We start from the raw sequence: 27471 nt of genomic DNA, 5'->3' as shown, positions 1-27471 counted from the left end.
GGTCCGGGTGAGACGGGTCGGGTTTATTGGTGGGTTATGGGGAATTGATCTTGGCCGTTGATCAATTTGAGATCAACGGCCCAGATCAACCTGTTCCAAAACGACGTCGTTTGGATTCTCTGGGCATCAGGTGGTCTGGACCGGGCAGGCCTGGGTTTTGGGCTGTTCGTTTGGGCCAATTTTGTTAAAATTGGCCCAAGTCCGGAGGGGAAGGGGTCCTTTCTTTATTTTTTTTATTTCCTTTTTCTTATTTATTTTAAAACAAAACTAGGCCAAAAAATCAAATTAGAATTAAATACACACTCAATACAATTATTTGCACACACACTAAAATATTTCAAAACAGGCAAAGTCAAACAAAATAAAATCACGGACGAAGATGCCTATTCATGATTTTCTATTTAATGACCGGATTACGGTTCGAATTATGCAGGACACATATTTTTTGAATTTTTGTTTTAATCAAGTAAATAAATAAAAACGGGCCGAAGTCACAAATAAATCAACAAGGTGTCGCACAGAAATCCAAAAATTGTACAGCAGGGCCAATTATTATTTTTTTATTTCTTTTTGGAGCTATTGTCGTGCGAAACAAAAATCACATGCTCACATCTGCCCCTCTTTGTTCGGAAACACGAAGAGTTTTCGTGCAAAGATAAAGTGAGCGTGTATGAGCGATTTTTGCCTATGGACCACTCCGTATGAAGCATGTTTTTTTTGAAAGATCTGACCGAATCTTGCTTCAAAGATTTCCTACATATCCTGGGCTAAACAGGAATCAGGTCAATGTAGTTCGAGAAGTTTTGGTAGCTGGGACTACCATGGGACTGCAATGCTTGCTGCTACTGCTGCTGCTGTTGTCACTGCTACGTCACTGACCGCCTTATTACAACCAAACGAAAATTGGAAACTGAACTAACTACTTATATGCATGTCAACTGCTAGTTACAAGATTCCTATCTATGATTCTTTTACGACTTGATCTTGGGTCTTAGCTGATTCTGCTTGTAGACTCCGATCTGAATCTTGATGCTTGCGAGTTGCGGCGACTTGTTTAACCTCTGGGATACTGAGTGAGACGCGATTGGCAAGGTTCAGGCCCTTAATTAAACGTTGGAGTCAATCCTTCTTGCATTTACTCCGATATCTCGGGACATCTTCTCTTTATTTTCTTTTTTTTCTTTTTTGATTCCGAACTGGGATTCATCTCGTGGGTCATTTCGATCCATGTGGCTCGAGGTCAGACCTGCGGGAGAAAACAAACGAACGAAATTTTCTGCCCCAGTTTCACTAGGAAAATTTCGTTAATTATTCACCAGGAAGTTCATAAAATTAATGAAAGAGGATATGCATGCTCAGTTCAGGGTTGGAGCCCTAATACCGACTAGCTGGGAAAGGTTCAGTTCAGGGTTTAAAACCTTAACGCCGAACAAAGGAAGAATTCAGTTTAGGGTTTAAAACCCTAATGCTGATTGCATGGAAAAGCTCAGTTTAGAGTTTAAAACTCTAATGCTGGCTGAAAGGGAAAAGTTCAGTTTAGGGTTTAAAACCCTAACGCCGAACAAAGGAAAATTTCAGTTTAGGGTTTAAAACCCTAATGCTGATTGCATGGGAAAGCTCAGTTTAGAGTTTAAAACTCTAATGCTGGCTGAAAGGGAAAAGTTCAGTCTAGGGTTTAAAACCCTAATGCTGACTAAAAGGAAAATTCAGTTTAGGGTTTAAAACCCTAATGCTGATTGCATGAAAAAGCTCAGTTTAGAGTTTAAAACTCTAATGCTGGCTGAAAAGGAAAAAGTTCAGTTTAGGGTTTAAAACCCTAATGCTGACTACATGGAAAAAGCTCAGTTTAGAGTTTAAAACTCTAATGCTGGCTGAAAGGGAAAAGTTCAGTTTAGGGTTTAAAACCCTAATGCTGACTACATGGAAAAAGCTCAGTTTAGAGTTTAAAACTCTAATGCTGGCTGAAAGGAAAATTCAGTTTAGGGTTTAAAACCCTAATGCTGATGGCATGGAAGAGCTCAGTTTAGAGTTTAAAACTCTAATGCTAGCTGAAAGGAAAATTCAGTTTAGGGTTTAAAACCCTAATGCTGATTGCATGGAAAAGCTCAGTTTAGAGTTTAAAACTCTAATGCTGGCTGAAAAGGAAAAAGTTCAGTTTAGGGTTTAAAACCCTAATGCTGACTAAAAGGAAAATTCAGTTTAGGGTTTAAAACCCTAATGCTGATTGCATGGAAAAGCTCAGTTTAGAGTTTAAAACTCTAATGCTGGCTGAAAGGAAAAAGTTCAGTTTAGGGTTTAAAACCCTAATGCTGGCTGAAAGGAAAATTCAGTTTAGGGTTTAAAACCCTAATGCTGATTGCATGGAAAAGCTCAGTTTAGAGTTTAAAACTCTAATGCTGGCTGAAAGGAAAATTCAGTTTAGGGTTTAAAACCCTAATGCTGATTGCATGGAAAAGCTCAGTTTAGAGTTTAAAACTCTAATGCTGGCTGAAAGGAAAATTCAGTTTAGGGTTTAAAACCCTAATGCTGATTGCATGGAAAAGCTCAGTTTAGAGTTTAAAACTCTAATGCTGGCTGAAAGGAAAAAGTTCAGTTTAGGGTTTAAAACCCTAATGCTGACTAAAAGGAAAATCCAGTTTAGGGTTTAAAACCCTAATGCTGATTGGCTGGGGATAAAGCTCGAGAATACTACACGATCTATTTTTGAGTTTTCTTGTTTCAATAGAAGATAAAAGGGAGTTTTGCGGGAACTTACCTTTTGAGTGAATTCCTTATTGCCAAAATGTTTCTTGTACCCGTGTACCTTCTTCTTTGGGCGACACCCGCTTCTTGCATGGTTGTCTTGGATCATTCCTGTTTCAACTTTTCAGACAAAGAAAAATTGTTAGTTCGGAAACGACGGTTGGTTCGGTGACCTTGATCGTTCCCAATTGCTTTGTTGCGTCTCTATTTCTGTTGCGAAGTCCCGCCATTGATTTGATTCGAATGGCGAAACCTTTAGACTGCTCAGGCTTGTATTTCCAGATTCTGTGATGATTTGCCTCGTAAGGCCTCTTTTTCTTTTGTCCCGTTTTGATTGAAGGTTCTCAACGGGGGTTTCATTGGAGGTGTTCTGTGGGAACTTGTACAAATGGAAGCTATGTGGGGGGAATATTTACAAAGTGGATTCTTTGTGCGGATTCTGTAAAATGGGGTATGCTGGGTTTTTGTTTCAAAACGGGTCTCCCAGGGTTTGTTGGGGTAAGCTTGTTGGAGAATATTTACACAAGGACTCGCTGGGGATGTGCTGATGAAATTCCAATGGGGATTTTTTTTTTTATATATATACTGGGGAGACTTTGTGGGAGATTGTACAAAAAGAGAAACTCTGTGGGGTTTTGTACAGGGGGAGACTCTGTGGGGATTTGTCCGAAGGTGGACTTGCTGGGGAAGATTTCAAGATTTCTCTCTTTCTTCTTTACTCCGGAACACCATCAAACGTCATGATTCATCATGCTTGGTTAATCATATCAACGAGATGAGGTGCTTTCCTTCGTGAGACAGGATTCCGTGCAAACTAACCTGCCACCTGTCCTTTCCGGTGTGTTCTGAACTCGGGGTAAAAATGCAAAAGGGATTCGAAAAGAAACAAAGAAAGGGGAAAACAAATCAGAAAAGGAATACCCTTTTCGGGACGAGAAAGACTTATCTGAGGAAGATAACGCTGGCTTTAAATGACATGACATGCTCTTTGGACTGGACGTCCGACCTTCCATGAACTTGCGTTTTCCTGAACCAGAACAGATCTGTGATTCCAAAACCGGTGGAACTTTGCCGAGACCTTCTTGGGGTGGCGTCATTCCTTTTCGGCCAACAGCGCCCTTTGCGGGTTTTCGCTGGCTGACCTCTCTCATTTCTCTTCCTGTCATCGCTTGATAGCACTCTTTGCGAGTTTTTACTAAACAAGCTCTCTCATTTTGGTTTCTCTACTCCCGTCGCCTCGTGGTGCCCGAAGGTTTTCACCGCCGAGACTCTCTCATTTTATCTCTCTCAATTCAGAGTGTGCTGGTCTCCATTTGTGACGCTTATTGGTTCCCCACCATATTCGGTAATTGATTTGAAGGCTTGTGCTTGGTAAAGAGAGGTAGATGATACTAACTTCTAAACTGCTCGACGTGCCCCGGTTTCAATTTCAGGGTGAATGGGATTTTATTGTTGGTGTGACTGAACCTCAGGGAGAGGCTGCCTACGTATCCTTTCGGAATCAAGTCAAACGTAGTTCAGGCCTCAATCAAATTTGTTTTTTTTTTTGTTTGTTTTTTTGTTTGTTTTGTAAGCGGCTCAAAAGTTGGTAAAGAGAATTGGGTAGTGTTTGGGGAGTAGTGGGGAATAAACGCCTTCGCCATTCTCAACGTGTCAGGACCACTGGAGTATGACTTAGACGTAATACCTCTTGACTGCATCTGCATTTACTGCTGTGTCGGGGTCATTTCCTTTGATATCACCTAAATACAATGCTCCTCTTGGCAATATTTTCCTCACGAGGTATGGGCCTTTCCAATTCGGAGCGAACTTTCCTTTTGCTTCTTCATGATGCAGCAGAATACGCCTCAGTACCAGCTGACCCACTTCGAAATTTCGGGGTCGGACTTTCTTGTTGTAAGAACGGGCCATCCTTCGTTGGTATAACTGTCCGTGACAAACTGCGGCCATTCGCTTTTCATCAATCAACGTCAATTGCTCCAGTCGAGCCTTAACCCACTCGCTGTCCTCGATTTCTGCTTCGACAATGATTCGAAGCGAAGGAATTTCTACCTCTGCCGGTATTACAGCCTCGGTCCCATAAACCAAAAGATAAGGAGTCGCTCCCACCGATGTGCGTACCGTAGTGCGGTACCCCAATAATGCAAAAGGTAACTGCTCATGCCACTGTCGGGAACTTTGTATTGTCTTCCTCAAAATCTTCTTGATGTTTTTATTTGCAGCTTCCACAGCACCATTGGCTTTTGGCCGATAAGGAGTGGAATTCCTGTGTGTTATCTTGAATTGCTCGCACACATCTCCCATCAAGTGACTGTTCAAGTTTGCTGCATTATCTGTAATGATAGTCGCAGGAATACCGAAGCGACAGATAAGATTTGAGTGTACAAAATCCACTACAGCTTTCTTGGTGACCGACTTGAGAGTGACAGCCTCTACCCACTTTGTGAAGTAATCGATGGCAACCAGTATAAACCTATGTCCATTCGAAGCCTTTGGTTCAATTGGTCCAATGACGTCCATGCCCCAAGCGACAAATGGCCAAGGTGCGGACATGGGATGCAGTTCCGTGGGAGGTGCATGAATCAAATTACCGTGCACCTGACACTGATGACACTTCCGGACAAAGCTAAAGCAATCCTTTTCCATGGTCATCCAATAATAACCTGCTCGGAGGATTTTCTTCGCTAAGACATACCCGTTCATGTGAGGTCCGCACACACCTGCGTGTACTTCGTGCATGATCTTTCTCGATTCCTCGATATCGACACATCTTAGGAGATTGAGGTCCGGGGTCCTCTTATATAACAATTCACCGCTTAGAAAGAAACCACTTGCATGTCGCCTAATGGTCCTCTTCTGATCTCCAGTAGCATGCTCTGGGTATTCTTGCGTCTTCAGGAATTTCCTGATGTCATGGTACCAAGGCTGCGTACTTGATCCTGCCTCGATTACACTGCAGTAACCGTGTCTTTCCTTGATTTGGATTTCCAAAGGATCGACGTGGGCGTTGCCCGGGTAGGGCAGCATTGAAGCCAAAGTAGCAAGTGCATCTGCCAGTTCATTGTGACACCTCGGAATGTACCTGAATTCTATTGATGTAAAGCGCTTGCTGAGGTCCTCCACATGTTGTCGGTACGGGATAAGTTTGACATCCCGAGTTTCCCATTCGCCTTGAGCCTGCCGGATGATCAGGTCAGAATCTCCCATAATCAGCAAGTCTTCGACATCCTGATCGATTGCCATATGCATGCCCATAATGCAGGCTTCATACTCGGCTGTATTGTTTGTGCAAAAGAAACGCAGTCTAGCTGTGGCGGGATAATGCTGACCGGAAGGCGAGATCAAAATTGCCCCAATCCCTACACCCTTGGCGTTCACGGCTCCGTCAAAGAACATCTTCCAAATATGAGCTCCCTCCGAGATCACTTCTACGGTGTTTACCTCTTCATCTGGAAAGTAAGTATCCAATGGCTGGTATTCCTCATCGACCGGATTTTCGGCCAAATGGTCAGCTAATGACTGGGCTTTCATGGCCGTGCGAGTGACATAAACTATGTCGAATTCCGTAAGCAAGATTTGCCATTTAGCCAGTCTCCCAGTAGGCATTGGTTTCTGAAATATATACTTCAAAGGATCCAACCTGCTTATGAGGAACGTAGTGTGGGTTTGGAGATAATGTCTCAGCTTTTGAGCAACCCATGTGAGAGCGCAGCATGTCCTTTCCAGCAGAGTGTATTTGGCCTCGTAGCCGGTGAATTTCTTGCTCAAGTAGTAAATTGCTTGCTCCTTCTTTCCGGTTACGTCATGTTGCCCGAGGACGCAGCTGAAAGAATTCTCCAAGACTGTCAGATACAAGAAAAGTGGCCTTCCTGGTTCCGGAGGGACCAAAACCGGGGGATTCGAAAGGTATTCCTTGACTTTATCGAAGGCTTCTTGACATTCAGTTGTCCATTTGATCGCTGCATCCTTCCTTAAAAGCTTGAAAATGGGCTCACACGTGCTCGTCAGCTGGGCAATGAACCGACTGATGTAATTCAACCTGCCTAACAGACTCATCACGTCTTTCTTTGTTCTCGGGGGAGGTAGATCTCTGATGGATTTTATCTTAGTTGGATCTAGCTCAATTCCTCTCCTGCCTACGATGAAACCTAAAAGTTTGCCCGACGGAACTCCGAAAGCGCATTTGGCGGGATTTAGCTTCAGGTCATACTTCCTTAATCTCTCGAAAAACTTCCTCAAGTCTTGGATGTGATTATCCTGCGTCCTGGACTTGACTATCACATCATCCACGTACACCTCTATTTCCTGATGCATCATGTCATGGAAGATGGCAGTCATGGCCCTCATGTAAGTAGCCCCCGCATTCTTCAAACCAAACGGCATGACCCGGTAGCAGTAGGTGCCCCAAGGCGCGGTGAACGCAGTTTTCTCGGCGTCCTCTTCATCCATCAGTACCTGATGATACCCAGCATAACAATCTACAAAAGACTGTATCTCGTGTTCGGCACAATTATCAACGAGGATGTGGATGTTGGGCAGCGGGAAATTATCTTTAGGACTTGCTCTGTTCAGATCTCGGTAATCTACACATATCCGAGTTTTCCCGTCCTTTTTTGGTACTGGAACCACATTCGCCAACCATGTTGTGTATTGGACTACCCGGATCACTCCTGTTTTCAGTTGCTTGGTGATCTCCTCTTTAATCTTGTCACTGACCTCGGTTTTGAACTTTCGTTGCTTTTGTTGAACTGGAGGACAATCAGGATGAATCGGCAATTTGTGAACCACTAGATCGACACCTAGTCCCGGCATGTCATCATATGACCAAGCAAACACGTCTTTGAATTCAAAAAGAAGTTGAATTATCGCCTCTCGCGTTTTCTTGTCCGTGTGAATGCTTATCTTGGTCTCCCGGATTTCTTCCGGGGTTCCTAAATTTACCGGTTCAGTGTCATTCAGATTTGGCTTAGGTTTATTCTCGAAATATTCCAACTCTCGGTTTATTTCCCTAAAAGCCTCTTCCGCATCATATTCTGGTTCTGGGTTCATTAATTCGCAGTTAAATAGCTCATTGTGATCTGGGCGTGAAGTCCGCAAGCATGTCATATTTAAAGCCGCATTATTAGGACTGAAAAGAAAGATAAAAGGCAAAATAACAAAAAATTAGAACAAAAGAAAGAATGGGAAAGCAATGATGATTTTTTTTTATTTTCTTTGGAAAGTTGGAAGACAACAATGTTTACAACTAGGAATTAAAAACAACAATTGAAAAGAAGAAAACGTTCAAGTTATGCCTTGGAGATAACTCGTGACACAGGAAAGGTGGCAGGACAGGTCTACCCGGACTTCCGTCTAGTCGGGAATGGCGTAGCCTCCCAGTTTTGGAGTTGGGCGCTCGGCCCTATGTACAGCATCTCAGCAGTGCTTGTGCCTTCACCTGGTTGAACCATGTGGACCTCGTAGAGCATCTCTCTCATTGCCCCACATATCTCCTCGATTTCCTCAGCTGTGAAGACTTCATCATCTTCTTCTTCAATGTACCTCGGCCTGATGAAAGTTGCGTATAAATCCGGCAGTGGTTGAGGTAACTTCCAACCCTCATTTCTCCTTTTCTTGGCCAATTCTTCGTCCGCTGGAGTAGGTTTGAAACCTAATCCAAAAGGTTTCTTGATGATTGGCAAAGTAATAGGTTCTGTTATTCCCTGAAGGGTTCGTCCAAGTCCCTTCCCTGGCCTAAATCCGTGCCGGATCATCTCTTTGGCCACCATAAACAAGGCGTTAGACAAGAAAGGCTGGGGGCAGGGTATTCCCTCTTCGTGCTGCTCTGCCAGTACAATCTCGAAAGCTTGATAGACCGTATGTTCTCTTCCTTCTCTCGGTTCAAGGTACGGGACGGATGGGTCCCGATAAATGGCATGCTCATCTTCCCTGTGGACCACGATCTCTCGGTCTTCATACTCGAACTTTACCATCTGGTGAAGAGTGGAAGGCACGGCTCCTGCCGCATGGATCCAAGGTCTGCCAAGGAGAAAATTGTAGGATGTGTCCATGTCGATCACCTGGAAGGTTACTCGAAATTCGACTGGTCCTATGACCAACAACAAGTCTATTTCTCCCATGGTATCTCTCTTGATGCCGTCGAAAGCTCTTACGCAGACATTGTTGGGTCGGATTCTTCCGGTCCCAATTTCCATTCTTTGTAGCGTGGAGAGCGGGCAAATGTCAACGCCTGAGCCTCCATCCAACATTACCCGCTTGACATAATAGTCTTCGCATTTAACTGTTAGATGCAAAGCCTTGTTGTGTGCTGCTCCTTCCGGGGGTAAATCATTCTTGCTGAAAGAGATTTGGTTGACGGCGAAGAATCTTTCTGTCATCCGCTCTAGTTGCTCCACCGAGGTTTCAACTGGTACATATGCTTCATTCAGGGTTTTCAGCAGGATCTTTTGATGCTCGGTTGACCTCATTAATAATGACAGCATGGATACTTGCTCAGGGTGCTTGCGCAGCTGATCTATCACTTCGTAATCCGGCATCTTCATTTGTTGGAAGAACACTTCCGCTTCTTCAACACTCACGGGCTTCTTTGGAGGGAAGCGCCTTTGCGTGGCGTTGTTCAGTTCTTGGGTATTTGAGTACCCTCTAACGAAAGTATTTTCTGGAAGTTCTTCCATGACCTCCTTACCTTTGTACATTACCAAAGTCTTTTGATAATTCCACGGCACTGTGGACGGGTTGGTCATTGGCTTTTGTGGCACGCGTCCGATAACCACTGGCTCATTCAGCCGAGGTGGTTGAATCGTCCCCCGGACCACATAGGCCCCTTTTGGCACGTACATAGGTTTTGTCTTTTTGATCCCGGATTTTTGCGCCTTCTCAGCTCGACCTCGTGGTATGTAAAGAACTTCCCCTTTTGCTGGTACCACTTTCTTCTCCACCCTCTTCTCAAGCACTGTCTTTATAGCTTTGGCATCTTCCCCCTTTTCTGGTTTCTGGTCCATTTCGGGCTTCTTCCCTGTGTCGACAATGGCAATTATGGCTTTTAGAGCAGGGTCGAATTCTTTGTCTTCACAAATCATTCCGATCAGCGGCCCATTATTGTGAGCAGGTAGTGGATTGTTTGTTACGTTCGGGATCTCCTCGTCCCTTAGCACTATCTTCCCTTGCTCTATCAGATTTTCGACCACTCTTTTCAATGACCAGCAGTCATTTGTATCATGTCCCTCGGCCCCTGAATGATAGGCGCATCTGACTCCGGCTTTGTAAGAAGGCGATGTTGGGTTTTGCCTTGTTTGGGGAATTGGTTGCAAGAAACCCAATTGGACTAGCTTAGGGAACAAAGTAGAGTATTGTTCACCGATGGGCGTAAAAGTCCGCCGTCGAGGTGGCTCCTAGGGGTGGTAGTTATTCTGCGGGGGTTGCGGGTTATAGTGGTTGCGGTAAGGAGGCTGATTTCTGGGAAGTGGAGCTAGGCCTCGGTTGGCTTGTTGCGGTGGATGGTTATAAGGTTGGGCATTCATGACCATATAAGGTTGATGAGCATATGCCGAATTTGAGTGGGGGTAGTAATGTTGTGGGGCTCTTTCCGGAAAATGGGGCCTAGGATGACGATACTCCCTTGCTTCAGAGGCTGCCATAGTCGTTTCTTCTTTCTTCTTTCCCCTTGTTGTTCCTCCAGACCCACTTTGGACGGCCTGAGAGGTTGCCCTTATGGCTGCTTGACTCAGAATCCTTCCCGTTTTCAACCCATTTTCCACCATCTCTCCAATCTTGATCGCTTCCGCGAATGGCTTACCCATGGCCGACATCATGTTTTGGAAATAGTCAGACTCTTGAGCCTGGATAAAGGTGGTGACCATTTCCACTTCATCCATGGGAGGCTTCACTCTTGACGCCTGTTCACGCCACTTAATAGCATACTCTCTAAAGCTTTCCGAAGGCTTCTTCTTCAAATTCGACAGAGAGTTTCGGTCTGGCGCAATGTCGATGTTATACTGGAATTGTTTTACAAAATCTCTGGTGAGATCATCCCATATATGCCATCGGGACATTTCCTGATCCATATACCATTCCGAAGCTATCCCTACTAGACTTTCCCCAAAATACGCCATCAGCAGTTCTTCTTTTCCGCCGGCTCCCCGTAATTGGTTGCAGTATTTCTTAAGATGTGCAATGGGGTCACCGTGCCCATCGTATTTCTCGAACTTTGGGGTCTTGAAACCCGTTGGCAGGTGCACGTGAGGGAACATGCACAGGTCGGCGTAAGAGACGCTCTTTTGTCCGCTCAATCCTTGCATATTCTTCAAACTTTGTTCAAGGCTTCTCATTCTCTTGGCAATCTCATTTTGTTCTACAACTCTGGGGTTCTGATCTTGCCCTGGTGCGAGCTCGCACTGAGGCGGTAGAGGATTGGTACTGGTAGCGAACCTAGTTGGTTCCATTGAGAACGATGGTGCTTGGAATGTAAAAGAGGATGAGTCAAAGCTTGGCTTGTACGTGGTGGGCTGTGCCGTAACCGGGCAAGGCGATGCAGCAAAGATGTTCGTACTTGCATCAGTGGCCGACATTCGGGGATGAGGCTCAGAAGGTGATCCAGCGGAGAAGGCCGAGGTGGCTGGGTACTCGAATGGGGTAGCAGGATAATTTATGGGGACATTAGAAGTCCCACTTGACCTGGAGAATAATTCAGGGAATCCGGGGAAGACACTTGGTGGCTCTTTCCCATTGTTCCAGTCGTCCAGCATTTCCAACATGCGGAGCCGTAGGATTCTATTTTCCTCCGCAGTTGCGGATTCAGGTGTGAGGACAGCTGAGATTGAGCTCTCCTCAGAAACCGGGATCGTTTGCAATGGAATTTCTGAAGACATTTCCACTCTTCCTTTTGACCTGGTGAAGTAAGTGTGAGTACTGCTTCTGGCCCTAACAACAGGTAGTTGAACACTTCTCCTTGACCTCGTGAAATATGAGTGCGAGGCCAGACTTTCACGAAACCAACCGTCTCTTCAAAAACCCTGGGGAAATGCTCAATGACAAACGCACGGTTAATTTGTAGCAAAGAACAGATAGTTAATCTCACGTTGGGCATGATGCACCTATACAGTTAAGTGGATTACTATATGTTTGCTACGAGAGCATGCGTCATTCCGAAATTCTTATTAGTTTTCTTCCCCCTTTTTTTCTTTTCTTTTCTTTTTCTCTTTTGTTTTTCTTTTATTTATTTTATTTATTTTGCAGTAAAAGAAATGCGACCGGATCCGATGAGGATTGCCTACGTATCACGATGCCTACGTGAATCAGATCATTACGTAGTTCGAAAAACACAAATGAGCGTGAAAGAAGCAAACTCTTTATTATTGAAGCAGTCTATTACAAACTACATTCTGCAAAAGAAAAATCAAACTTTGAAAAATAAACCTAGACTCAAAAATAGACTAAAAATCACCCTGATGGAAAAACAAACAGAAGACGCTAAGATACATGCTTGACTTATGAGTGCATTATGGTTTTGAAAATTGGTGTCCGCGGGGCATCGTTCGGCCTTGCCGCGGTCCTCGGTGTGAGATCTCTCTCAAGTTGCTCCAGCTCATGCATAGTCTGCTTGACATAACCCATTACTGCCGAGAGGACGGTAACGCTGGACATGTTCTCACATCGTAGACATCGTCTGGTGATGGCGCGGGCAATGACCTTGATCCTATCTCTGGTTTGCCTTTTTTCTATGAGTAGGCGTTTTATCTGATCGCTACATATCTCGAATACTTGAGTATCCTGTATATGCTGATGCTTCAACCGCCGTACTTCCAACTTCATCTGGGCCATTGAGTCGTACCAGTATCTGCTCTCAATTTGGAAATCCTTGGCCTGATTAACTGCTTTGATCTCAATTGCAGCCATCTCTCTCTTTATCTTAGCAACAGTCTTCTCGTGGTCGCCTTCCAATTGATTCAGGTATCTGCGATGCTTATCTGCTCTTGTATCCCACTGTGCCCTGAGCTCTGCTATGATGTTTTCAGATTTATCCAAACCATCTCGCCATTCCCTGATTTCACCTTTTAACCTTTTTATCAGCTGCTCGTCTGATCGACGCCTTGGTTGTCTATCCGCATCCACCCTTATCTATTTGATTTGGGCTCAGAGCATTTCATTTTCTTGAATTAACCTGTTCCGCTCTCCCAGATTGGTAGCAACTTGCACGTTGTGTTCATATTTCAAGTTTTCCACTTGTTGCTTTAACCTGCTGATTTCGGCGCAATAGCCTCTTTCTTTTGCTAACCAATCCCACTGCTTTTGTGATGATTCGGTAAAATTCCGGATGTGGGGTCTCTTAGCTGGCCTTTCATGCTCAAGTTCCCTTCTGTACCATGCAAGGTAACCTGGCGCCGTTTCTCCTTTGGCTCGATCCCGCACGCAAGTATCTGATTTCAAATATTGACCCTCATTCCAGATTTGGCGAATCTTTGCTTCTGGGAACTGTCCGTTAGGACTTATCTCAACTGCTTGAGTGCTTAGATCTTCCTCATGAGGTACTGTCTGGCATCTTCCGAACTGTCTTAAAACTCGGCAGGGTGCGTAAGGTTGAATGCTCTTAAGCCCCATCAGCAAGAAATGAGTTTTAGCCGCTGACATATATAAGACCTCATCAACGGGCAACCATCCCAACTTCCATTGTATTTGGCTGGCAGTAAGAGCTTGAAAGAACGAGGTCCAAGCCAGGACTCCTTCGGGCAAACTGATCTCTTTGGCTCTCGCGTAAGATTCTTCTATGCACGTCTTTTCCGAGGAACCATGGCTAAAAATCTCGGAATGATGGCAGAGGTGCTCGGTCATCCATATCTGTAGGAGCAAGTTACAACCTTCGAAGAAATTTCCTCCAGCTTTACAAGCTGTGAGAGCCCGAAAGATGTCAGATACCACCATTGGCGCGAGAGTACTGTCACTTTGCGTGAGTAAAATGCTGACGACCCCAGATACCTTCAAATCAATGTTTCCATCTTTCCTTGGAAATACCAGAAGGCCCAGGAACATTATCATGAACGCTACCCGTCTGTGCTCGTCCCACTTCTGACGAACTCCTTTGCTGCACAGTTTGTTGATTGGATTATTGAATCCCCCTCATGACCGTACCTATCATATATGAAGCATGGAGTACAAAATCCGGCTGCCAGATCCGGGTTGTGGACTGTTCTAGGTATCTTCAATGAATCTAGGAATCGATGTACCGTGACGACTCTTGGGGCGACCAAGTATTTTTCCCTTAAGGGAAGCTCAGTATTCCCGATGTATCCGGCCATTTCTTCCAAAGTCGGGGTGAGTTCAAAATCAGAGAAATGGAAAACATTATGCGCCGGGTCCCAATAGGTAACCAAAGCTCTTATGATATCTCCCCGAGACTGGATTTCCAATAAACCCACAAGACCTTTCAGATATTTCTTAACCTCATTTTGTCCTTCAACACCTAGATCATTCCACCATAGCCGTAACTTGACAGGAATTTTTGTCATTATTGAAAAATGTTCATTTTGCATCGTGCTCATCCTGCACATTTATTAAGGTGATTTTAACAAAATGACTAACTCAAAAATATTTTACAGAGGGGGTCAAGTTTTGAACACGGCCATTAAACACTTCGGGGATGAAGATTTTAAGGCTGTGTGGGTCAACTGGACAAAAATGCTAAACAAGACCTAAAGGTGGCTGTTTATGCGAAGTCAGCCTTCCGGCGTCCCTTTCGGGAACATTCGGCTATTTATGATAAAACAACGTCACCCGACTTATTTATGACTCTTTTTAAAAATTTGACACATTTTTTTTTATTTTTTATTTTTTTTATTTTTTTATTTATTTATTGATTTTGGCTGTTTTAGCAAAAATGGGGGTTGAACCCGACGAGGGTTGCCTACGTATCTCACATCCGGTGAGAATCAAACCGGCGTAGTTCGGGCGTATCGCGAATAGAGAAAATCAAATAAACCTAGAAATCAAGAATAAGTATTTTTATTATTATTTTTTTTTCTTTTTTTTTTAAAGAAAAAGATAAAGCCTAAAGAATTTTTTTTTTTGGCAATATTTGGACTATTAGTCTGAATTTAAAAAAAAGGTACTGCAAAGAAACAACACATTTTTTGAATTATGAATTTTCCGTTTTTTTTTACTTTTTTTTTGCTTTTAAAATAAATACCTTTCTCTCTCTTTTTTTTTTGATTTTGGACATGAATTTTTTTTTTATATTTTTTCAATAATTCAAACTAAGAAGACAAATTTTGTTTTTATTCTCTTTTTTTTAGAAAAAATTCCGGCGAGGTTTTGACAATACTTGGACATTGGTTTTATTTTTCCAAAATAAGTAATTATCTCCCTACACTGCTATTTTTCCCCTTTTTAGAAACCGGTCAGCATGCGGAACCGAAGCAAATAAATGCACAACACAGATAGGAATGCAGCATGATGGTCTTTTTTACTTCAGGTTGCCTGTCCTAGACGGACCCAACCCCTGTGTTGAGTCCCCTAAGTCAAATGCAACATGATGCAAATAAGCGTTCCTACTAGGGATCCGGCATGAAGTCAAGTTATTCTAGGTTCGTAACCTGGGCATTTGTTCTAGACTGTGTACCCGAGCGGACAACTCGAGTCGAGGAGGGGGCTACGTACCGGGGACCCGCGAGATCGTCCGGCTTTGTAACTTGTCCTACCTCTTTCTTATTTAAGGTATTGACACTAACAGAATAGGGAGTCTCGACCAGTGAGCTTCTCCCCGGAGGTAAGAAGAGAAAGGTTTCGGCACAGTTTATATACAGTTCAGATAATATCAAAGCGGTAAAAGCAGCATTTAGCACATTAGGCTCAAAACATGTAATAAAATCAGATAATAAATAAAGCCAAATGATAACAATTATTCTAAGCTCGAATTCTTAACCCTGAACCAGTGGTTCTGGGTCTCATATCCCCAGCAGAGTCGCCAGAGCAGTCACACCTCCTTTTTGCGCGCCCGCCCCGAAGGATAAAATGCGCGAGTGGAGTTTTTCCAATTTAAGTGACCATATTCGAAATGGGATTATTTATTTAATTCAGAGTCGCCACTTGGGAAAGGTTTGGCTTTTGGTGTCCCAAGTCACCGGTTTATCTCGAATCCCAAATCGAGGAAATTTTAGACTTTTCCAAATGAAGTCTGCGAACCAGAAATTCTAAGTAAGGAATTCTGTTGACCCGAGGGAAGGTGTTAGGCACCCCCGAATCCCGTGGTTCTAGCACGGTCGCTTAAATTGTTATAATGGCTAAATATCTGATTTAAATACATGTTGTGACTTATGTGCTTTTATTAAGCTTAAACCGCTTCTATTATTATCATTTATTTTTATGGAATTGCAACGTCATGAAAATGCATCTCGGACCACGTCACAATCAATGCACCCGTAGTTGTTAACACATTTTGACTCCGTTGAGACTTGGATTTGGGTCACATCAATGTGCACCCGATTTTAAGAATATAATTTACTTAAAGTCGCGCTTAAAGAATCTAAACGCGTTATTATCTTTGGGGAAGGCAGTGGAATTCACTAAAACCGTCCCTCCCAAACTCTAAATATTTATCATTGTCAATTATTGAGGGCCCCGCAATTTGTATTTTTATTTGTCGAGGCTCGTCTCATTATTTTTAGAAGTGCATCCTACAGTGACTACATTTCTATTATTTTGTTTCCAGAGATAGAAGAACGAAAAATATATGCTAATTGAAGTATATGTCTTGGCCTAAATCGGACTCCTATCGATTTCTGATTAATTACTTATAAAGTAAAAAACATCATGCCTTGCGAAAATACTTTAGTCGAACAAAAGATTACATATGAGATTGATGAAATGCAATACTTAATCCGAACATTACATATGAAAAGATTTCTTGTTGAACTTAACTGAACTTATTTGGGCTAGATTAAAGGATAACTGGCAAAGTAAAATGTTTTAATTTGACAAAGAATCATGTACTAGTTAACGAAATACAACACTTAATCCGAACACTTCTCGAGTTGAACTTAACTAAACTTACGTGGACTAATCTTGACTAAAAAAAAAACTAAATGAAATAGGAACAGTATCGTATAAGGTCGAAATATACATGCCCATATTAACAAACAAACTACCGAGCTAAAACACAACAGGATAAACTTAATCGAATATCAGTACATGCTTTCGAACTGCTGAATTATAAACTAATCAACTTTCACAGGCCTGTTAATGTACTATAAATATTACAGCAAATGCTTGAACTTCTTCAACCTTTTTCATTTCATGCTTTCAAACTATTTCAATTACATCAATATGGGACTTGAAATGTGTACCTGAAAATGCTGAAAGTGCAAAGGAGAAGAAGAAGAAGATGGGGGAATCCGCAGCAGCAAAAGGCAGAATTAACAGTAGCAGCAGGACAAAAATGCAGCAGCAATAGTGAGCAAGATAGCAGCAGCAATCAGAACAGCACAACAGAAAGGATTCTGTCGCGAGATGGAACTAGAGTTGAAGAAGAAACAGCCAGATGAAACAGCACCCAGTGTGATACTCCAGACAGTCCAATTCCGGAATATACCAAATGCAATAGAACACTAACAATAATCTCGATTGAAATTTAGAAGAAAGAACACTGCCTAACGTATTGACAATAAATGAACTTTAGACAAACAAGACCAAGTTTTTGATTTCTTAATCTGTTTTTATCTCTTTCTTGCCCTCTTTCTATTCCTGCCAACTCCTTCTCTTTCTTTTCTATCCTCACAATGTATGTATTTCAAGCTTTCTCTTCCAAAACTCCTCACAGTGTATTTCTTTTTTCTTCTGATTCTGTCTTTTTCTTTTTTTTGTGTGTGTGTGTATCAAAATCTTTCTATCTATCAATCCCCCCTCTCTGTGTCTATGCCTAATATCAGATGGTCTCCCCCCTTTTATAAGCCTCCAACCTACTCCTTTTAACAGCCTCTTTTTAATATCACAGTACCCCTCCCATGTGCCCTTTTCATTTTCAGATTCCAATTAGTTATTTAAGTATTAACCCCCATCAACATTCCCTGGCAGATTTATTCTTTAAAAGGCTTAATATTTCTTAAACTAAAGCAAGGTATGGGGCAGTAGGATACATCTGACAGCATATGCTGTCAAACCATTTTTAAAATTAAAAGCCCCTTTATGCAGAAAAATAGGCTGTGCACAAAGCACATGAGGTGCCCCAATGCACATGCTGTGCATGAGTGCACATGCCCTCCAATTCAGAGTTTAAACCAAACATCCCTTTCAAATCAAACAGCTATAAGTAAGCAAAACTGGTTCTTAATTGATTCAGGCAAATGTTCAACAGAAGCAAATCGATTTAACTTTGTTCAAACAGTTGAAACTAATTGACGACACATTTCGACTCGACTATATTAATCATAACACATACAACCGTAACCAAAAATCAAACATTCAATAGTATCGACATATGATTTGAATTGTACTGGCTAAACAAAATGGTGCTCGAGAAGCCAATTGATCAGTTCGATGTTGAGAATCAGCTAATTGCACACCACTTACATACACATTATCAGGGCAAATAGAAAGACTCATTCAAACAAACAGAAGTTCAGGCAAAGTTGACAAAATTCAAAGACACAAAATCAAAGCATGAACAGACTTTTAACACAATCAGATGGGCCAAAACAAATAAAGAAAAGAAAGAACTCACCTTAAACTTGAAAAGTTAAAAGTTTCAACCCGGATTTGGACAGACCTTTCTTAAGGCTGAACGGACTTTAATCGAAGTGTTTCTCAGATGAGAAACACCTCGATTAAGGTCCATTAGGCCTTAAATTCTTTGGCTCGAACAAAACACGGACCAGTGACGAAGGATCTCAAAGCTTCAAAACTCAGATCTGGGATTCATGCTTCCCTGATCTGATTCGGACCAAACCAAGTATGGTTTGGTCACGAGGGGGGTCTGGGGAGTGTCTGGTATGATTTTAGGGTTAAACCGTGTAGATCGAGTTTTGACTCGAATCTTCAAATGAAGATTCGAGAAGGTGGGAAGGGATTCGAACTACCTGGTTGATAGATTTGGGTTCAGGATGGCAAGGGCGTTCTAGGGTGTTAAGGGGAAGGTCACCGGCATCCATGCTGCTGGCTTTCATGGCGAAAGTACGCAGGGGCGGCTAGGGTTTTAGGGCTGTTTGTTTGGAGACGAAGGCTGGGGTTCAGATAGGGGGGCAGGGTAAGATTATGGTCTTATATAGTTAATGGGTGGATTGATCTCGACCGTTAGATCAATCTAGATCTACGGTCTGGATCTGATAGCTTAAGTGGAACGGTGTCGTTTCAAGGGTAAAGGGTTGGGGTCGGTCCGGGTGAGACGGGTCGGGTTTATTGGTGGGTTATGGGGAATTGATCTTGGCCGTTGATCAATTTGAGATCAACGGCCCAGATCAACCTGTTCCAAAACGACGTCGTTTGGATTCTCTGGGCATCAGGTGGTCTGGACCGGGCAGGCCTGGGTTTTGGGCTGTTCGTTTGGGCCAATTTTGTTAAAATTGGCCCAAGTCCGGAGGGGAAGGGGTCCTTTCTTTATTTTTTTTATTTCCTTTTTCTTATTTATTTTAAAACAAAACTAGGCCAAAAAATCAAATTAGAATTAAATACACACTCAATACAATTATTTGCACACACACTAAAATATTTCAAAACAGGCAAAGTCAAACAAAATAAAATCACGGACGAAGATGCCTATTCATGATTTTCTATTTAATGACCGGATTACGGTTCGAATTATGCAGGACACATATTTTTTGAATTTTTGTTTTAATCAAGTAAATAAATAAAAACGGGCCGAAGTCACAAATAAATCAACAAGGTGCCGCACAGAAATCCAAAAATTGTACAGCAGGGCCAATTATTAATTTTTTATTTTTTTTGGAGCGATTGTCGTGCGAAACAAAAATCACGTGCTCACAGTAACTGTGAAACTTCAGCACTAGAGCTGAAGTTTTTGTGTTGTAACTGGGCAACTTCAGCTCTAGAGCTGAAGTTTTTGTGTTGTAACTGAGAAACTTCATCTCTAGAGCTGAAATTTTTGTCTTTGTAACTGGCGAACTTCAGCTCTAGAGCTGAAGTTTTTGTTAATTTGCTGTATTTGTCAATTATAATTTTCTAGCTGTATTTTTATTGTTTTGCCTTAGTTGTAGCTAGTGGTTGTTAGCTGAAGTGGACTAGAATGAGCAAGTTATGTTTTAAGAAAGCCGCAAGATGCTCGATATATGTCCTCTGAGACAAAAGAAGGAATAACGGTGTCCAAACAAACAAAAATAAGTAGAGAGGCGTATGAATATATACTGCACAAAAATCATACCAAGAAATATATATATGTCCAAAGGGCACACAAATAATTGGCCTTACAAAAATGCTTTCCAACAGTGAGCAATCCAAAACAAACCCTACTGGTAACTTAAACTTTTTTCTAAGACTAATTTGCTATAAATTTGGAGCAAAAGTACAACTGCTGAACTGTTCAATTAAAAAAAATTGACCTTATAACTAAACAGCGTTGCTTCTGGAGATAAATACCAATTTATTTTGTAACTTGAAGAAGAAAACAAAGGAGGAGAATGAGGAGGAGAAAGATGGCTAAAGTTATTTAAAAAGTGGGTACAAGTTAAAAGTTTTAAAAAAAATAGGTATAGGTTAAATGGGGGCGATCAAATAGGGCGCCCGTACAATTTTTACCATGAAATTGTGGAAGAAGTTTTGGGGCTTCCAATGGCCGAATTTTCATGGCCTTTCCCTTCTTCATTTTAACTTCTTTGGGCTTCCTTTACCTTATAATTTAAACTCAATACTACTTTAAACATATATACTCAAAATTAAATAAGATAGTATATAGGCTAATATCACGTACTAGATAATAATCCACCTTTAATAATAAAGAGGAAATGTTGTAATAATAATAATGCTACAATTGATAGTAATTGTTGTTGTAGTAATAATAATAATAGTAGTAGTAGTAATAATAATTATAAAATAGTGAAATAGAGTATTAGATTATTAATAACTAGGAAGCACAAGGAAATTAATTTGATGAAAGGTAGGACAAAATTGAATGTCAACAAGAGTCACGGAATGACTTGAGTTTTTATTGGTAAAACATGCTCGGTGCATAGGGCAAGAAGTTGCTTGGTTGCATTAAGGTGAGGTTGCGTTCTGCAGTGTTGGAGTGCTAATGAGGCGTAGGTTGCTTGATTCATTTGGTCAGGCTAATTGCAGTTGAGTAGAGTGGATGACTCTCGAGAATGATTATAATGTGTTCAAGATTTTACATGTAATAATAGGAAATTTTCAAGTTGTATTTTTGGCTAGAAACTGAGGTTTGCATTGGATGGTGTCAAGACTTGTGGCATTTCTATATCAACTATGGGATTCTATTCATCAGCATCGGGAAGGTGAAGGTAACAGATTTAGATTCGCAGGAAGTCTCTTCAGAGTAAAGTATTTCAAATGTGGTGCTTTTAGGGATGTTTAAGAGAGTATTCAGTAGCTTATGAGTCTTAGACGGTGTGGGTTTATGCTTGGGTCTCGTGTGGTGAATCTGGGTTGAAGAATTATGGTGTTACAGCAAGAAAGAGTATCAAGTTAAAGGTAAATCAGAAGAAAACTCGAATAGATGGGGTAGCTTGGTAGTAGGCCTGATCGGTATGGTAAGGATATGATTAGCTCTTTGGATGCTTATGAGGTAATGAGCCTATACAGGTGTTTCACGGCAATGCTCTTGGATTTTAGTGGCCTGCGTAGCTTGGTTGAGTTTGAAGGATTCAGTCCTGACGGTTCAGTTTTGCGCACATGGAATTCAGGGAGTTCTTGATGGTTTCTACCTCAGTTAGAGATGTATATTTTCTACGAGCATGAGGAGCATGTGATGTATAGTGATTTTCTTTTAGAGGGAATCAATGGAAAGTTCTTGGCTAGTTTAGTACATAGTTGTTTGTGGCTCGGAAGGGATAGGAAGTTCTTATGGTTATCCTAGGACGGTATGGTTTATGCGGGATGTTGTGTAGGATTGAGATTTGCATTTGTAAGGTCATGGTTCAGCTCTGAAAGGAAGGTCATAAAATCCTTAGGCAGCACGGGCAGCTTCAGATGATTAGGGAAATGATCTTTAGATGATTAGGGAAAGGATCTTCGGATGATTAGGGAAATGATATTACTAATTGGCGTGGCTTGATGGGGTATACATTTCAGAAAAGGGCAAGCGTTTGAGTTGATGGTACTTCATTAGTATTACGGCACTCTCTTGTTAGATCGACTACTGATATTCGAGTTTGCTTGGTGGCACAGAAGAATTCTCGAAGTATATCTCGTGGAAAGATTGGGTATTAGAGGTGTGGCATGTGTTCGGATGGCAGAATTGGGATCAGATATGGTGATTCGTGTGCTATATGGAGTTGGAGACTAGGAGTTCTTACATACAAGTTATGTTGTGATTGTGGGTCGCGTGTATCGACACTGTATAGTAACTAACAGGGTTTGGAGACCCGAGTGGATCTTTTGCGGCTTGGTATGTTAGATTTTGATATAATATTGGGTATAGACTGGATGTCTCTGTGTCGTGTTATTCTGGACTATTGCGCTAAGGCGGCGATGTTGGCTATGCCGGGAATGCCACAGATTGAGTGACGAGGTTCGACGGATTATGTTCCCAGCAAGGTGATTTCATTTTGAAGACTCAACGGATAGTTTGGAAGGGTTGTCCTTCTTATTTGACATTCGTGATGGATTTCAGGGCAGAGACTTCTTCTATGGATTCAGTTCCAGTGGTGAGGGATTTTCCGGATGTGTTTTTTGCTGCCAGGCATGTCGCCAAACAAGGTTGTTGATTTCGGTATTGATTTGGTGCTGGGCATCGTATTGTATGGCACCGACGGAGTTAAAGGAGTAGAAGAACAACTTCAGGAACTCCTTGACAAGGGGTTCATTGGGAGGCCTATATGGATGTGTGTTATGCATCGGGATGGCTTTGTTGACTTCGAATTGCTATTGGTGAGGGATGTGTTGATTCAATTGTTATTGAGCTATTAGTGTTCTGAGGTGATCTATGAGTTACTTTTCTGTGTTGCAAGGCATCATGATTTGTTGGTTATAGGCACATATGTTGCGGTTCTGTTGGGGTTTCATAGTGGAAGTCGAGCGGGAAGAGTATTTGGGTGTTGCTCGGTGAATGGCGTATCGGTTATGTCCTTTCGGGTTCCTGTGGTGTTATGTTATTTGCTTCACCGTGGTTATGAAGATTTGCCTTGGTTCTAGACATCAAATTGCGCGTGATTTTCAATTTTTGAGCAGAGTGACTTGAGGTGTTTCATGTGGACCAATGTTTGGATAAGGTCGCGCATTGCAGCGAAGTTATGTGGAGGCATGATCCTTTGGGCTAGATTCGTGTGTTCTATTTCTACGATGTGTGATGGGTTCTCAGCATGTTGTGTGGTGGTACTGGTGAGCTTGCGGTACATCTCTCTCATTTGAGTCATTTCTCATGATTTGAGTATGTTCGGATTGTTGTTGGTTGGTGTGCGGATTGCACGAGATGTGGCTTTAGATTGTATTAATGTGTCATGTCACCAGGGTAGTCATGTTGGATTAAATGAGATCGTTGGGATCAATAATGAATACAAACGGATTCGATTTCAGCATGTTGGAAGGATAATATCGAGGTTTGGCTCCGAAATTTGCCATTGTCCTTGCCAAAGGAAAAATGGCTTCATGAATGGTTGATCTGAGAATGGTTATGACTTTCTACATTGTTCATTTATCATTGGTAGTATATATGAAAGTGTTAGGATGAGACTTTAGTTGATAAGAGGTTTACTATCGGTATTCGGTTGTTGTGTGCAGCTGCTGTGAGAAGTTATCACTACACGTGTTTGAGTTATGTGATATGTCATGTAATTACACCTGAGGTGGTAGGTATGAGTTATTACAACTGGTTTGGGCTTATACAGAGTATAGATGTGAGATTCTGATCTTGTAGATGGTTTCAGAAGTGGAAATGTGATTCTAAGGTTTATGGGCTAGGTTGAATTGTGAAATTTAAGTTACATTGTGTTATCGTACCTATATGAGATAGGGTGAAGTGTGATCACCTCCGGGTATCTGCATGGTAAGGTTAATCAGCGATTTGTTGTTTTTGGAACGACTATGGGCACGTTCGAGGACGAACATATGTTTAAGTGGGGGAGGATGTAACAACCCGACCTTTTGAGATTTTGCACTTCACTCACCAGTTCTCGGGCATGACTAGCCCCGTGTGATGTATTATGACTTATGTGAATCGTCGGTTTTGGTTTTTCAGGGTAATCAGGATGAATTTGGAAGAACAGTCTTCGGTTTGAAGTTTAAAATTTGAAAAGTTTGACCAAGATTTAAGTTGTTGGTATATGATCTCGAATAAAAAAATTTACAATTAGGTTAGCTCCGTTAGGTGATTTGGGACTTAGGAGCATGATCGGAATGTGTTTTGGAGGTCCTTGGAAGGTTTAGGCTTGAATTGGCGAAATTGGGATTTTGGCATTTTTTGGTTGATAAGTGAGATTTTGAAATATTGGTCAGAATGGAATTCTGGAAGTTGCAGTAGGTCAGTTGTGTCATTTGGGATGTGTGTACAAAATTTCAAGTCATTCGGACGTGGTTTGGTAGACTTTTTGTTCAAAAGCAAAATTCGGAAGATTTTAGAATCTTAGGCTTGAATTCGATGTTGTTTGAGGTGTTTCGAAGATTGGTATAATTTGGGTAGTGGTATATGACTGGTTTGTTCTTTTGGTTGAGGTCCCAGGGGCCACAGGGTGATTTCGGATGGATGGCGGAAGGTTTCAAGTTGAGTTAGGACATCTGAGGCATTTTAGCTGCTGTCATAACCGCTCCTGCGGTTGGGAGGCCGTAGGTGCGATGCTCGCAGAAGCGGAAGACAGCCGCAGATGCGGCCAAGATGAAGTTCTTCAGGAATTACAAAAACAGTGAAGTGCCGCAGGTGCGAGTTTTTAACCGCAGATGCGGAAATGGCCAATTAAGTGAAAAACCACAGATGTGGTGGATTAGCCGCAGAAGCGGGACCGCAGGAGCGGTAAAAGGGCTGCAGGTGCGAAAATGCTTGAGTCAGAAAGTATAAAACGTCCCCTTCGCGATTTTGAGTGGGTTTTCACCATATTACATTCGGGAGAAAGCTTTGGAGAGCTAATTGAAGAATAAATCAAAGGATAATCTCGTGGAGGTAAGATTTTTGACTTCATAACTCGTTTATATGTGATTAAAGGCCTAATTAGTGGTGAAATTTTGGGAAAAATCAGTGCAAAATGGGTAATTAGGGCTTGAGATTAAGAGACTTTCGAGTGGGGATTTGAGGGGCCATTTGAGGTTCGATTTTGATGTTCTTGATATGTATAGACTCGTTGGAGGATGATGATTCTATTGATGTGATTTTTGTCGGGTTCCGAGGTGTGGGCCAAGGGGCCGAGTTTGAGTAATTTCGGGATTGATGTTGTAAATTGATTATTTTCGCATGAGCTTCGTTCCCTTAGCATATTTTGACGTCGTGATTCTAATTTGGATAGATTCGACGCGAGTTGAGGCCGATTCGAGGAGCAAAGGCATTCCGAGCTAGAGTTTGGACCGGATCAAGGTGAGTAATGATTGTTAATGTTATCCTGAGGGTATGAAACCCCGGATTGCACATCGTTGTGCTATATTGAGGCGACGCACATGCTAGTTGACGAGCGTGGGGTCGTGCACTGTTGGGGATTGTGACTCAGTCCATCCCGTATGACTGTTTTACCCCGTATTTGATTGAAAACTATTTGCTATCGTCATGTTTTGGGTTGAATGCCATATTTGGGCCTCATGCCAACTATTTGGACCTTTAGGGGATTTTACTGATATTTTCTTACTGTTTTGACTTTATACTTGTACTCAGTCATGCTATATTCTACTGTTTTTATAACTCAGCCATGTCTACTCTATTTTAATACATTAAATGATATTATAAATGATACATTGGGCTGAGCATCATATTTTACTATTGCTCGAGTGCCTTATGAGATTTTGACTGATTAAGGCCGAGGGACTATGTTGTGAGGATACACTGATTGTGATTATGAGGCCGAGGGCCTGAGATTTGTACTCCACGAGGTGGCTTGTTGATATGAGGCCGAGAGCCAATGTGATTATGCCACGAGATGGCTTGATATTGCGCTTGGGCCGTAAGGGGCCTCTCCAGGAGTCTACACACCCCCAGTGAGCGCGGGTACCCATTGTAATGTGAGATATAGCCCGAGGGGCTGGTGTTGTTCTATGATATTGCCCGAGGGGCGATCCTTTATGCATTTATCTTTCCTAATTGCCTGTCATTTACCTGCTTAATTGTTAAAAAGGAATTTCATGAAGTTTAAACTAAACTAAAATGACTTTACATATCTTCACTGATTCACTATTTTTACTGGCTTTTACTGCTTCATTATATCATGTAATGTGCCTTACGTGATTTCCTATTTCTCAATCTTTATTATGATTATTGCTCACTGAGTTGGAGTTCTCACTGAGTTGGAGTACTCACTTTACTCCCTGCACCCCGTGTGCAAATTCAGGCACTTCAAGTTCGGCTAGCGAGTGTTGATCATTCCAGCTCAGGCAGATTCGAAGATTCTCTAGGTAGATGCCGGCGTTCGCAACCCAGAGCTTCTTCGCTTATCTTAATTTCTCTGTTTTAGCTTTGTATTAGACTATGTAGACTCTTCAGACTTGTAGTATATTGATAGATGCTCATGACTAGTGACACCCTGATGTCGAGCGGTGTTATTTCCGCAAATTCTATTATTCACCATATTTTGGGATTTTAATATGTTTAATGACTTAATTTATACTACTTTAAATTGCTTAAAATGAATTGGGAATGTGTCAGCTGACCGTATCTTCACGAGAGGCGCCATTACGACCAGGTCCGAGTTTAGGGTCTTGACAAGTTGATATCAGAGCCTAGGTTACATAGGTCTCACGAGTCATGAGCAAGTTTAGTAGAGTCTCGCAGATCGGTACGGAGACGTATGAGCTTATCCTCGGGAGGCTATAGAACCTTTAGGAAAAACTTTACATTCTTGAATTCTTATTGTGCATCCTTGATTCAGCTTAAAATATAACTCTTTAAATTCCTTCCACGAGTTCGCATGCGCGTATGAGCGCTCAGTATCCGATATGCATCGATGGCTTGTGATTCACTAATCGAGGGGCGAGATGTGATCTCTGTGTGTTGATGTTGGGCCAATCTGGAAAACTTGGGGCCAGATTTCCGCCTATAGCTTGAGCCCTGAGCTGTTGATTGCGAGAGCGCGTGTTTCTGGATCTATATGTTCTGTTGTGTCCCTATTAAGGGGAGTAATGACTAGATAGCTACCGATGAGGGTGATGTGACTACGAGATGTGTTCATATGAATTGAATGAGGCGAGAAGGGTCTGCTTTGGGGCAACAAAAACTATTTGGTGCTTGATTTCCATCTTGATTTGAGGTATAGCCCCGAGTTATGAGTGTGTGAAGAATCTTTTCATGTTTTCTAGTTGGAAGTGAAGTAAATTTCATATTGCGGTATGAGTTCAGACTTAGGAAGATTAAGTGACTGTGTAATGTTTATGACGGTAGATAGTATAAAAAATGTTAGTTTGAGGCGAAGCAGGTGGGTCATCTCCTACGGA

The sequence above is a fragment of the Nicotiana sylvestris genome, chromosome 12 (assembly GCF_000393655.2).
Source record: "Nicotiana sylvestris chromosome 12, ASM39365v2, whole genome shotgun sequence".
Lineage (NCBI taxonomy): Eukaryota > Viridiplantae > Streptophyta > Magnoliopsida > Solanales > Solanaceae > Nicotiana > Nicotiana sylvestris.
The sequence above is the reverse complement of the archived record's forward strand: the minus strand, read 5'-3'. Positions refer to the sequence as shown.